Here is an 11,957-nt window from a genome sequence, read left to right on the forward strand (position 1 = left end):
AATAAATGATTAGTTTTATGAAATTTGGAATTTAACCCTGATTATAATATTTACTTAATTATGCTTATGTTTACATAATTAGGCTTAATAATTTAATAACTAAGTTTACATAATGCTTATGTAAAGAGAAGCAATGTTGAAGCAAACAGAACAAAAACCTTTTAAGAAACTGATTTTTGTGTCCTCAATGGACAGTTAATAATGTTTGAAAATGCATCAGATTCATGCACTAGTATTCTAAAAGTAAATTGGTGTACTTACAGGTTCACCAATGCAGTTAACAGATACAGATGTACCAAATTCTCTGTTATTATCATTTATTATTAATTCCATACAGGAAGACATCAATACCAAAATCTTTCCTCCTGCTTTTAAACAGTATTTAATATTTCTTCCTGAGGTAATTGAGTATGTATTGAAATGTGTTCTTTGTAAATGAATACTTAATCATTTTTTTTATTTTACTTACACAATACAGAGAATGGTAAGGAAGTATTTACTTCTGCAAGCATAGTGTGTGTGTTTGTAAATTTGTGATAAAAGATAATTTGATTTCAAGAAACCTATAGATTGCTGAATGCATATAGTCAGACGTCTGCCATATGACTGATTTAATATTACGCATTAGCTTTCAGGATGTGTTTTAGTCTACATCTGGCTTATGTTCCAAAAAATAATGGATGCAGTCAGTGGTGGTAATATTTTTAATGACTATCATTTTATAAAAAAATCTACTCTCTGGATAGTTGATAATTCATAACTATGAACCCCTGTTAACAATAGCATCAAAACAGATCAAAGATCTGTAATCCTTATTCATGATAAACTGATGCATTTATAATCTCCTATATCAATTTAATTCCCAGGGTAAATTAGTGTCTCCTACATAGGAAAAATAAAATAAAGTACTATTGGCTTATACTATGCTCCCTTCAGAAATTAATTCAGTTTATACACAATACAGAGAGAATGGTAAGGAAGTATTTTACTGCACATAGTAAGGGACCAATTTCCCGAAAAAGCTAAGTAGGGTTTGATCTGGTTAGGAGTTGGATCATCAGAAAATTCCAGAAGGTAGGGAAGTAAACACATTCCAAAAGAAAGGAATATTACTGCCAAGAAAGCTTTAGAAGTGTCTGTAATGTCACCAGGGGTTGTTTATAATGCTAGCATATTCTGTCACTACTCTAAGTGTCCAAATGTCTGAAACTTCTGGTCTTATCCACTAGAGGTCATATAACAGGGATTTCATAGAAGGAAAAAAGGCCCAACTCTAAGCCCAGATGGCTTGAATGAGAGAGATTTCAGTAGGACAAAGAAAAATATAGCTTACATTTTGCTATAAGCCTTTATGTCAATATTGCAAGAAAAGATATCAAGATTAAGGGAGCGGAAAATCAGTCTACAGAGAGTGACAGCAATACCAGCTGCAACTTTATGAAAAAGGAACAAGGAAATAGAAATGGACATGTGCTTGGAAAAAATAAAATAAAATGAACTTCTGATTGGATCCAATGTTCAGATATTTCAGATTGTTTTATTTGTATACTTATTAATAATAAATGATGATCTATCTTAAAATGTATAATAATTTATATTTATGGTTATAAACTATTTCTGAATAGAAGAAGCTAAAAAAGATTTAGTGAGTCTTACTCACTGGTATTACCTGAAATTCCTTTACTTGCTCTCCTTTTTAGAGCACAGATGTCCCCCTGAATGTTCAGCTGTTACTTCTTTTATTGAGTTTTGAGTCCTTCAGAAGGTTCAAATATTTTATAGCTGATTTAGTCTGAAGAATTTAGAAATCTAGCTCAGGTACGAAATTTCTTACTCAGCACCATAACATCATTTGGCTGAAATTTGACTGAATTGACTGGACTTGGATGGTATAAACTTTATCTTCATTTGCAAAAGTAAGGATAAGAATGGGAGCAAGATCACTCAGAGATGCAAATTGTCCCCATTTCTACACTTGCCTTAGACCAGTGTTTCTCAATCTCCACAAATTTAAGGACACTCTTGCTCAAGGCAACTCTGGGAGCTGAAAACCACACATCTTAAAATTGATGAGGTTGAGAAATACTGCCTTAGACTAAACATTTCAGCACCATCCCTTTTGTTATTCAGCCCCTGCTCAAGATTCCTAGACAACAATTTTTAGTGAGGTCCACCTGAGTCCTAAATTTAGTAGACATTGTTTGTTAATACTATAAAATAGGCATGGGAAACCTCCGTCTTGCAAAGTGAGTATTGGAATAATTAAGAGTTCTACAACTTGAGTTCGATGATTTCCTACTTGTGTTCTGAGATACTAATCAACCCTCAACTTTGTGCAATGATTTCTCAGTACTTTGCAGAAGAGGTAGGTCCTTATCTTTGTATACTTGAGGCTAAATGAATGAATGAGACAATGCTCATGTTGCTGCATAAACAGTAGACCTTTATTTTTTTCAAGGCCATTGGGGGGTGGGGGGGAACATTGGCTTTCCATATAATATCAGTGTTTCACATTTGAAGTAATAAACAAAATGTCAGCCGGCTTAAGGTCTCAGAGAATTGTAAACCCCCTCTGTGGTGCTTTGATTGTGCAGTGTAGCATGCTTTCTAAATTTAGAATCGAATGCTTGACCCTTAGCATCATGTCTAGCCTACTCTCTCTAACCTATGTCAAAATGCCCCAGATACAGATAAAGTTAATTTAGTGGAACACAAAAGGGATACATTCTGAATTTTTCCAAAACGTTTAAAGGGCAAATGATAAAAGACATTTCACTTCAGTGTGTTGATAAATAACTGATTTACTTCATTTACTGATTAAAACAACATACACACATAAGGTATTTTTGGGAAAATGTGTTATAGATATCAAGAGAGATTAGTTAATTGATTGTATTTTATTGATTTTTCAGTCTACAAGACTCCTAGACTAGTCCCAAAGCTGCTTTTTTTCTGGAGGCAACTGGACTTTGTTGTTTTTCTTTTCTTGCTCCTAGACTAGCTTACATAAAACTCACATATTTAAATAAATGGCAATGAATAATATATAAAAATCAATTCAGCAATGAAAGCCCAATAGTAAATCACAGTAGAGAACAGCATCACTATTACAATTCAAAAATTACTTATTTATACCTACATGCCTACATGCTATTTATTGGCTGACCAATAGCACAAGTTCTTTGAGGGCAGTAAACAAATGAATTCACCACAAATTAGGATATCTGTAATCATTAATAGACATAGTTGACTTTATAATTTCATAATCTCAAATATCAATTTAAGTAATTGACATTTCAGAACTAATGTCACTGAAATATAAAAATTCAATATTTATTTAAAAAGCCCAGAAAAATAAAACTTATTCCTATGGCATCAGAAGAAAATAGATATAATGCTATGTATGGAAAGCAGTTGCATTAAACCTCTAAAGAAAACCTGAAGGCAAAGCATTTTCATACAGAAGCCTGTTATCAAAATTCGAATCTATTAACCTAAATCTAAATTAGCCTATTACCTTGTTTCCCCAAAAATGAGACCCCGCCTTATATTTTTTTTGCCACCAAAAAAGGCACCAGGTCTTATTTTGGGGGGATGTCATCCACTGACTAACCTCACTTGTGTGCATCATCCCCACCCACTTTTTCGCTGTCAGAGGCCTCCAGGAACTTCTTCTGCAGTCAGCAAGGTTTTTCTGAAGGTCTCTGCAGCCAATAACAGAGCTCTGGATCAATTAGCTACAGAGGCCTTCAGAAAAGCCTTGCCAACCTTGCCAGCTGCAGAAGAAATGGGTTGGCCAGGCAGGTGTTGGGGAGTGTGAGGCCTCGCTACAACTGTCCAAAAGTAGTCCCCCATCCCCACCCTAGCTTAATTTTTACCCATGCACCCTGGAGGGGTGAGATCTTAATTAGGGCTTATTTTGGGCACACATGTAGAAATCAAACTAGGACTTACTTTCAGGGTAGGTCATATTTTTGGGGAAACAGGATAGATAATCAGTAAACTGGGGTGTCATGAAAACCTGAAACATGAATTAAACTCTGGTTAGAGGAGACCACAGTTATCTTGAATGTTACTTTGGGATTTATTCTTCCTCAGGATAACAGCAACAATTGACTATTAGTAATTGAGATCATTTCTCTCCAGTATCAATGTAAATAAATCCAATGACAGGGTTAGAGAAATGGATTCTTCATTTCTTTCCTCTTCATGACTGAATTGTGCACATTGAATTCTTGAGATTATTGAGCAATATAAAAACAATGAAAAGGAATGAAAAGAGCGTGGAGATATTTTGTATAATATCTGTATATGTAGATGGAGATATGGTGGATGGACAAGGTTTGGGAAAAAATTCTGACGTTTTGCAATTCTTGCAAACATTATTTGGGTTTGTCTTAGAAAATAGTAGAAAAACTCTTCAAAGGTATATATATATATATATATATATATATATATATATATATATATATATATATATATATATATATATATATATATATATATATATATATATATATATATATATATATATATATTGTTACAATCACTTAGGCTTTAGATAAGAATGTTTGGTATTGGTAGCTTTATTGGGTGGGGTGGGCTTTCATCAAGAAAGCCTTCTCTTGGCTGCTGTCCATCTTGACTGCCAGATCTTTGACTTTTCTTGCTCACTGATGAAAATCAAAACCTTTTCCTCTCTTCTTTTCCACCAATATCACCTTGTCTATTTGTATAGATGGTTAGGGTTTGTGGCATTTGTGGCATTTTAAATCACTCAGTTTTCATTCCCACAGCAGGAAATTGAACCAATCAGTTATTGTGTTGGGACACAGATTTCTTGCTGCTACACTTCCTCCATTGTAGTGCATGATGGTTCATTGTGTCTCTAGACTAGAAAAGGCAACCTTACATTTTAAAATAATGAAAGTATAGGTAATATTGACTGAATGAAACATTCTTTTGCAGTGAAGTTATTATATCTGTCTGGGTGGTCAGCTGGGAGAGATTTCTAGAGATGTACCATTCTTGATAGAGTGTATTACAATTTTGATTGTAAATGATTATAAGGCTGATTTTGCTGCAGTATTCCTTGCTATTAAAAACTCTTCATCTCAGGTAATGTTTGTAGATAAGAGTGATTCTGCAACAGTATCCCTTGTTATTAAAAACTCTTCATCGCATGTAATATACAATGTGAGATGTAAAGATGTTCTTTGGAGAACATTGATGGAGATTGGAGCAGACTAAAAGGAAATTCAACAAAAGTAATACAGTATCTTTGCATATATGTCTTGGAGTAAACATGTACATCAATATCTTATTTGGCATGACTATGAGTGAGTGTGTTTAAGAGCCCCCTAAAAAGTTTTTAGGTGCAGTTTCAGAATAGAATTGGGAATGGAAAACAATTTCTCTTTAGAACTGGAGGAAAATAATAGAGAAAAATTAGAAAACTAGGGAAAGGAAAGGACTGAAACTTTTGAAATAGCTCCATCATTCCCTAGATGTTCTAAATTTGTTCTAATGCTCTAATTTAATCACAGGTAAACTCTGTGATTAAAACCTGAATTTCACAATAATGATGAGTGCTTTCTCTTCTACTCTGAGTTATGGCCTACTGAGATACTAAGATTCTAAGAGATTAAAAAAGGTGACAATCACATAATCGTATGGAAAATCCTTAGATATTCAATGTGATTCATAATTCATTTTGAATACAAAGAAACAATACCTTGTGATACATTTAGAAGAAGGACATATTAGATCAATATCAAAGAACTAGTTACATAAGTAAACCACTTAAAAATATCAACTATCAGGATGAAGACGGTTGAGCTCCTGGTTAACAAAATATTAATCTAAGTTAGTTTTGTCTAATATAATTGGCAGAGATTTAACAGACTTCATATCATCTAATGCAGGGGTGGGATTCAAATTTTTAACAACCGGTTCTGTGGGCATGGCTTAGGTGGTGGGCATGGCTTGGTGGTCATGTGACTGGGTGGACATGGCTTGGTGGTCATGTTATTGGCTGGGTGTGGCCAACTCAATATCACTCACATCACACGCATCTCCTCTCCTAGCCTCTCATGACAGTGGGGATGCTGCAACAGTTGTAAAATAGTCATAAGTAATTTTTTCAGTGCCATTGTAACTTTGAAAGGTCACTCAACACAAGCAAAGTACCAGCAAAGGAGGGGAAAAAAACTCCAGAGATGTTCCTGAGACAGGAAATCTAGTCCTGCCAAGAATGTAATAAGGGTTAACAGAGAAGCAGTTTCTGTAAGCAACACCAGAATGTTGTCTTCCTGCCTTCCTTACAGGATTAGGCCAGTAATTTCTTCTAACAACCAGTTCTCTGAACTGCTAAGAATGTTAACAACTGGTTCTAGCGAATAGGTGTGAACTGGTAGAATCCCACCCCGATCTAATGCCATCTTCTAGCTGGCTATAGTAGCTACTTTTGTCATACAGAGTACATGGCTTTCTACAAGATGGAACATATTCTTCAACTAATGTTCAGACATCTTTAAATATTTTCCAAACTTCTGTTCCTTTCTGAATAAAAATATGGTGTTATATACTCTGAATTTTCATTAAGGCAGACGACAAACACTAGATGTAATATTTAGGTTTCAAGGGATGGTTAGAAGGCAGATTGTTTACAATCGGTGCTTTTGATTGAAAAACAAATTTTAAGGCATTGACCAAGAGACATAACAAACTTCTGCTTCTGTATTTAAATTATTTAAATTTTCCTAAGTGATTCAACCTTTGGCAAAGCAATGATATCTTCCAAATCCAGAGGGTTTTTTTTCTTCTTGGCAATGGGGGCTAGCAGGCTGGAATGTGTACAAACATAATGTTTTATTTCATAAATAAGCAACCAAAGAAATAATAAATAAATGGAAAAGTAATAGGCTATGTTCTAAAATGTTTTAAGAGCTGTCCTGTCAATCTCAGGCTTCAATAGCAATAACACTTAAACTTATATACCACTTCACAGTGCTTTGCAGCACTCTCTAAGTGTTTTACAGCATATTGCCCCCAACAATCTGGGTCCTCATTTTATCAACCTTGGAAGAATGGAAGCCTGAGTCAACCTTGAGCCTGCTGAGATTCGATCTGCCAAACTGCTGACAGCTGGTGTTCAGCAGAAGTAGCCTGCAGTACTGCACTCTAACCACTGTACCACCACAGCTCTTAACCCCATCATCTACCTTCCCAAGAACACAGGAACCTCTCCCTATGTTAAATATAGACTTCAGATACTGAACTATTATTCACTCCTTCAGGAATGCTTATGGTGAAGTGTACAAAGCTGTTTTCTGAAAGAAAGAAAAAAACAAGGAATAAGAAAAGGATCATGGTGAAGAAGTCAGCCGCCTTCCTTGCCCTTTAGGAGATGATGATTTTGGAAGCATAGTTGATTTTGAACGGCTTGTAATAGCTATAATATAGCACCATCAAAGAAATGAAAAGATTCTATTTTATCTGAGGATATTTGAGTCAGCATTCCAGCAAACCTCCATTCCAATAAGTAACTCCAAGACAAACATATCTCAAAAGTACCTTTATTACCTGGCACATCTGTGGAATCCCAAAACTAAAAATTTTTGGGCTTTCCACACATTCTACAACTACAAATCCATTCCCCCTTAGTTGTCATCACATCACATGGCCCAATCACGATCCGTCCAAAAGTACGATCCTTATTTCATCCTGCGCCATACTAAATGACCTTGAACTAACAAAAGAATTTTATTTTGTCTACTTAGAGCTACTTAATTAAAATCACTTCCCTCCCACTTTCTCAGGCTATGTAGCAGTGTGGAATATGGCTTCCAAAGCTGACAATTTGCTTTCTACTAAGGAATGATGTCATTGGTCTTTTGCAATATTTTGGAACAGCCAGGTTTGGCATAGTTAGATGTCCACTTATCCTGAAAGAATTGGAAAATGCAAATATACAGTATCTCATTCAAGTTAGAAATAATAATACTGTTAAAGTATGGAGCCTTTAGTAGCTTTCAGAAACTGGCCATCATTCTATTAATTCTACTATGTAGAAAAGTAATGTGCTGTCCTTGGGATTATTTGCTTTTGCTACAATATCTTCCTATCCTTAAAGTGAAGTAGCCACTTTTCAGTGCTGGAGATCTTGGCTGCAATATGTGCAGGTATATACAGACAATTCCTAACTTTATTTTCCTTCGAGTTTTCTTACAGTTGCTACATTTTAGTGGAAATGTGTTCTGTTATTACTCAAACAGAAGAAAACTCCAACATACTGCAAGATGTACAATCATAGTTTGCTAAAACCCTGGATTTTACTTCTGAATGTCTCTTTCTTCTAAATGTCTCTTTCTTTTCTCTCTGCATTGTTTTACAGTTTGTTTTTGTGTCGTCAAGTCATTGTTGGCTCTTGGCAACTGCCTTTCAGTTTCCTTCTTGGGAAGATTGTTTTCAGATTTTTCTGAAAGATTTTTCAGAAGTTGTTTGCCATTTCCTTCTTCCTAAAGCTGAAAGAATGACTGACCCAAGTCTTCATGCCTGATTCACAATCTTCCAGTTTCTAGCCTGATCCCTTAACCATTGGATCAAACTGGCTTTCATTGCTGCCTATATTCTAATTATAAAAAGGATCTGCATTATGGGATTCCAGCTGTGGCACTTCTGACTGTGAAATTTCCACAAAACTGCAGTCTTTCAGCATGATTAGCATATTTATTTGTCCCAGCCTTTTTAAAATCACCTTTTAGCCCTTTATGGCATGGCTGCAGGATATCTGAGGAACTGTCCCACCCCGATGGGACTAACTGCCCAACTCAATCGAGTGGAAAGCCCTACTTCGGATCCTGTTGGCCAAAAAAAAAAAAAAAATTGGCTGGCAGAGTCCAGAAGAAGATCCTTCTCTCTGTAATATTCTCTTGTCTAAAAGTGAAGTCTGCCCCAATACTCCTGGCTTTCTGAAAGAGCCTAAAAATTTGGCACTGCCAACAGGGGCCTGCTACGTTTAGGGTGGCTGACTGAGTAGAGGAGATCGCCATACCCAAGTCTTGGTTTTAAATTTCACTATTCCATTTTTCTCATTTTAATTGTTTTTTTTAGTACTTTTAAACTTTTTTTATTATATTGTAAGCTGCCCACAGTATCAGTGAGATGGGTGGCATAGCATTTTTATAAACAAACAAACAAACAAACAAATCCTTTGTTGTGTCTTCTATTAGATGTAGATTTTTTAAAATATTCACTTTCATTAAAAAACAAAACAAAACAAGAAAGCCTCACTTCATGTCAAGCAATGGGCAGCGGCAGCTCTTTCTCATCTGCTAGCCTTTGACTTGACCTTTTTTAAAAAAAAACCTAGGAACATGTCAAATGACCCCCAATATCTACAGGCAGCTACAGTGTAGTCAGACATTGTATCTCATTCTGCTTCCTGCACAGATTAGGCCCAATTATCTAATAAGTATAGTGAAATCAAACTATGCAACATATTGCATCCTATAAGCAAATAATTGTGTCTAATTGCTACTAATGGCATTTATTTTCCAGCATTAAAATTGTTCACAATCATAATAACAATGATGAAAAGCATAATACTGGTTGCGCCTTAGTATTTAAAAAGATATCTAACCAGTCTAATGACTGGCTAGAGTTTCAGTATGCCTATACAACATCCACACATGTAGTTTTCTTTAGATGAATTTTCCCATGTGACTATTTTTATTCATTTTTTTGCTGTTTTTATAAAGCTTTCTTACATCACTGTATATATTATAAAGCAACATGAATAATTTCTTATATTATAGTTATCATAGTTTCCCTCTTTATACTTAATAAATATATTCCTCTATTTTTATTTCATTAAAGAAATAAAGCACATTTATAGAACCATGCAATACATATCTTCTAAAATTTAAGATAATTTTGCTTTTATGAGAATAAGAACTAGAAAAGAAAAAAGATCAAAAAGAAAAAGAAATGCTTAAAAAAATAATATTTATCAGTCTTTCCATTATTTCAACTATAGTCACAGTTCATAAATTGTAATAAGTACATTTTTGCAATAATGATAATAATCCATTTTTAGTTCCTTATACTGAATAATTTATGTGATTTCATGCTTCTTTCTTCTATATTAAGCCCAACATGCTTGCATATTATCTTCATATAGTTTGGCTTAATGAACACAATTCTTCATTTCCAAATTAAGGGCCAAATATTAATATGATTTCTGACAGTTAATTGGCAAAGATTTCATTTTCCCATATGGAATCATAAGACTAACTAATAATATACACTGCAAATATATTTTGTTGAGCTTTATAGGGTATCTTTGATTATGCTAACATAAGCAAACATACTTAAATCATTCAGTTTGGAGATAATTTTATAAGAGAGACATTATAATTGAACAAAGATTTCTAGGTGATCTGGGATGAAATTGCCTAATTTAAAAGATTAAGTCTATAATTCAGCACCCTGGGAGGAGAACTAAAAAGTCATTCTATTATTCATAGAATAAAAAATAAACATTTTAGCTAGGGGCATAGCTAACCATGCTATCTGATTTCCACATGAGATAATTTTTGTATTAACTGTGAGTGAGAAAATGGTTGTTAAACATGCAAAAAGAAACTTAGAAAAAAGGGACTATGTGATCACCAGTGGCAATCTAATAAAGGGATTTGTTACTCCACAAGGTAAACCAGACTTGGATGCCAGTCAGAGTTATAAATGCTAATACTACCTTACAATAAGGTTACATTAACAGAATCTTGCATGTCTGCATGTTCTTCCTCCCTTCTCCCCTATGACTATGGAGATACGACTATGGCGGGTCTTGTCTGAGATGCTTCCTCAAATTATCCTGAAGAAAGAAAAAAAAGTCAAAAAATAAGTTTTTGCCACCCGCCTGTTCCACCTGGTTGCTTGGAGTGCTGCCGACATGAGGAGAGGCAAGGGGACATGGAGCTGCCCCATACACCCCACACTGGTTTATGTCAGGGCCCCCACAGCCAGGTCATCCATGCCTTGACAACTGCCTTGCAGTGGCACCATCAGCAACCACGTACAGCAGGAGACCACATGACCACTGATGCACTTCTGGAGCAGGAGGCTGAGTGACATGCCAGTGCTGTGGCCACAAGGTGAGGCAGGGGGAATGGAGCTGCCTCATGTGCCCCACACTGGCTTACCTCAGGGCCCCCGCAGCTAGGCAGCACCCCAGCATGTCGCTCGTCCTGCTCCCTTGCCGCTGCAAGTAAGCAGAAGAAGTGGGCCAGCAGCAACATGGGGTCCTGCTGATGGGCTGCTAGAGCTGCTGTGAGGCAAGGCAAGTATTGGGGTGTAGGTGGCCTGGCTTGACGTAAACCAGTGCGGAGTGCATGGGGCAGCTCCACCCCATCTCCTGGCAGTGGTACCGGCACGCCTTGCAGCCACCTAGCAAGCAGAAGAAGTGGGCCTCTAGTACATAGAAAAAAAAATAAGTCAACCCGCCCCCCCCCAAATAAACCCTAGTGCTTATTTCGGAACCCAAAAACATGGATAAGTATTTGAAATCTAAAAGCTTCAGTAAAGGCTAATGTGTTCACTATAATAATCCATGCAAAATATATATCTGAAGTATCTAATTTGTAAGTCACAAGTAACTGAATTTCTAGTCCTCACTCTTTTTATCCACCATTTAATTACTCTCAAAAGCAAACATGAACAAGTTATTCATTGTTTTGATACAAATAGAACAATAACTTTATAAACCTCTGCTATAATTCTGTTTAATTGTGGTGATTCTAGCAGATGATACTTAAAACACCTTTGGAAAGGTGCGGACTAGACAAGCAATTATTGATAGTGAGGAACTGTGGGAGAAAAGAGGTATTTCATTAAACTATAATAAATTATAAATGCAGCAAGCAAAATATAAGAAAAGAATGGAATAACGAGGA

Source organism: Notechis scutatus, chromosome 1 (genome assembly GCF_049901735.1).
Source record: "Notechis scutatus isolate UNSWTSFEM ecotype Mainland chromosome 1, rNotScu1.2, whole genome shotgun sequence".
NCBI lineage: Eukaryota > Metazoa > Chordata > Lepidosauria > Squamata > Elapidae > Notechis > Notechis scutatus.